Here is a 2653-nt window from a genome sequence, read left to right on the forward strand (position 1 = left end):
CTGGAAGGCCAAGTGATCCGCCCAAAGTCACACAGCTACAGGGTGCCCATGTGAAAACTTGGGACATTGTGTCCTGAATTGGAAACACTTTCCCTAGGTGGGGGTGATTCTCCCAAAGACTATGAGTGGATCCTGACAATGATCTGGGGTAATTTCTGGCCTGAGGGGAGGCTGCCAATTGCTTTCTCTGAGCTTTTCTTTCAAGATGGAACAGGTTCATATGAGCAGTGAACTGGGAGATCCAGAAAGCTGGGTTCCATTCTTAATTCTGCCTCTTTGGAGCTGTGTGACCTGGCTATCTGCCCTGCCTACCCCAGAGGGCTGTTTTAAGGCTCTGGTAAGATAAAGCCAAGTAGAAAGTGCCTCATCGTCCAATCCCTAATATGGTCTGTGTTATTATTAAGGTGGTGATATTATTAAAGTCTGACCTGAAGCAGAGAGGAAGGGTAGGCTGAATGAAATTACTGTACTCAGACATAATCAGGGTCTAACTTTCAGCCAATCCTTACTCTTCTCCCTTCCCCTATTCCTCAGCTGAGGTCTAGGCTTCTCCCTGGCTGCCTCAATGATGTGTAATTTTTAAAAACATTTATTTAAAAAAAATTTTGAGCCCCCAATTCTCTCCCTGCCTGCCTCCCCTTGAGAAAGCAAGCAATTTGATATAAATTATACATGTGAAATCATGCAAAACATATTTCCACATTGCAAAAGAAAATGCAGACCCAAAACAAACATGAAAAACAAAGAAAAGTTAAAAAGTATGCTACCATCTGAATCCAGGCTCCATCAGTTCTTTCTCTGGAGGTGGATAGAATTTTTCATCATGAATCCTTTGGAATTGTCTTGGATCATTGTGTTGTTGAAAATAGCTAAATCATTCACAGTTTATCATTGTACAATATTGCTGTTACTGTGTACAATATTCTCCTGGTTCTGCCCGCTTTACTTTGCATCAGTTCATGTAAGTCTTTCCAGGTTTTTCTGAAACCATCCTCATGTCTCCTAACATAACAGTATTCCATCACAATCATATGTCACACCTTGTTCAGCCATTCCCCAACTGAAGGGCATCCCCTTAATTTTCAGTTCTTTGCCCACACACAAAAGAGCTGCCATCAATGTTTTTTTTTTTGTACAAATAGATCATTTTACCTTTTTAAAAAAAAATTCTCTTTGGGATACAGACCTAGTAGTGGTATTTCTGGGTCAAAGGGTATGAACAGTTTCCTGGCCCTTTGGGCATAGTTCCAAACTGCTGTCTAAAATGGTTGGATCAGTTCACACCTCCACCAATAGTGTATTAGTGTCCCAATTTTTCCACATCCTCTCCAATATTTATTATTTTCCTTTTCTGTCATATTAGCCAATCTGATTAAGTGTGAAGTGGTACTCCAGAGTTGTTTTAATTTTCATTTCTGTAATCAGTAGTAGTAATTTCTAGCATTTTTTCATATGACTACAGATAGCTTTGATTTCTTCATCTGAAAACTGCCTGTTCAATCCATTGCCCACTTATCAATTGCGGAATGGATCTTATTTTCTATGAATTTGACTCAGATCTCTAGATAATTTGAGAAACGAGGCCTTTATCAGAGAAACTTCCTGTACAATTTTTTCCCCAGTGTTTTTCTTTCCTTCAAATCTTGTTTACATTGTTTGTGTAAAACCTTTTTAATTCCATGTCATCACAATTATCCATTTTATATCCCATAATGCTTTCTATCTCATTTGGTCGTAAGTTCTTCCTTTATCCATAGATCTTACAGGTCAAATTTCCCATGCTCCCCTAATTTGCTTAATGTGTCACCCTTTATGTCTAAATCGTGTACCCAGCTAGCGTGTCCGAGGCGCTACCATGCAGCTGTTTGTCCATGCGCAGGCTCTGCACACCCTCGAGGTGACCGGACAGGAGACCTTCACCCAGATCAAGGCCCATGTGGCATCCCTGGAGGGCATCGCTCCCGAGGACCAGGTCCTGCTTCTAGGTGGCTGCCTGCTGGAGAATGAAGCCATTTTGGGGCAGTGCAAGATGGAGCCTCTGGCCACTCTGGAAGTGGCTGCTCGGATGCTAGGAGGTAAAGTCCATGGCTCTTTGGCCCGAGCTGGAAAAGTGAGGGGTCAGCCTCCCAAGGTGGCCAAGCAGGAGAAGAAGAAGAAGAAGAAGACTGGGTGTACTAAGAGGAGGATGCAGTACAACTGATGCTTTGTCAATGTAGTGCCCACCTTTGGCAAGAAGAAGGGCCCCAATGCCAACTCCTAATCCCCTGGTACTTTCTGTCTGTCCCCAGTAAAGCCGCTACGACTCTAAAAAAAATAAAATAAAATAAATCATGTACCCATATTCATCTTATATGGGGATTTGGTGTGATTGTTGGTCTATATGTAGTTTCTGCCAAAATGCTTTCCAGTTTTCCCAGCAATTTTTGTCAAATAGTGATTTCTTATCCCCAAATCTTGGGGCTTTGGGCTTATCAAACACTAGATTACTATGATCATTTATTGTATTGTGTACCTAAGATAATTTCTGGTAGTTTGATTGGTATGGCACTGAATAAGCAAATTAATTTAGGTAGAATTGTCATTTTTTATTATATTGGCTTAGCCTACTCATAAGCAATTAATATTTCTCCCACTGTTTGGACCTGCCTTTACT

General features: G+C 41.2%; 1 pseudogene; it reads left to right on the forward strand.

Moving 5' to 3' along the window:
• The first annotated feature begins 1819 nt into the window (after nucleotides 1–1819).
• LOC110209213 (ubiquitin-like protein FUBI pseudogene) lies at nucleotides 1820–2318 on the forward strand (annotated as a pseudogene).
• Nucleotides 2319–2653: the final 335 nt, after the last annotated feature.

Source organism: Phascolarctos cinereus, unplaced genomic scaffold (assembly GCF_003287225.1).
Source record: "Phascolarctos cinereus isolate Bilbo 61053 unplaced genomic scaffold, phaCin_HiC Scaffold_1;HRSCAF=81, whole genome shotgun sequence".
NCBI lineage: Eukaryota > Metazoa > Chordata > Mammalia > Diprotodontia > Phascolarctidae > Phascolarctos > Phascolarctos cinereus.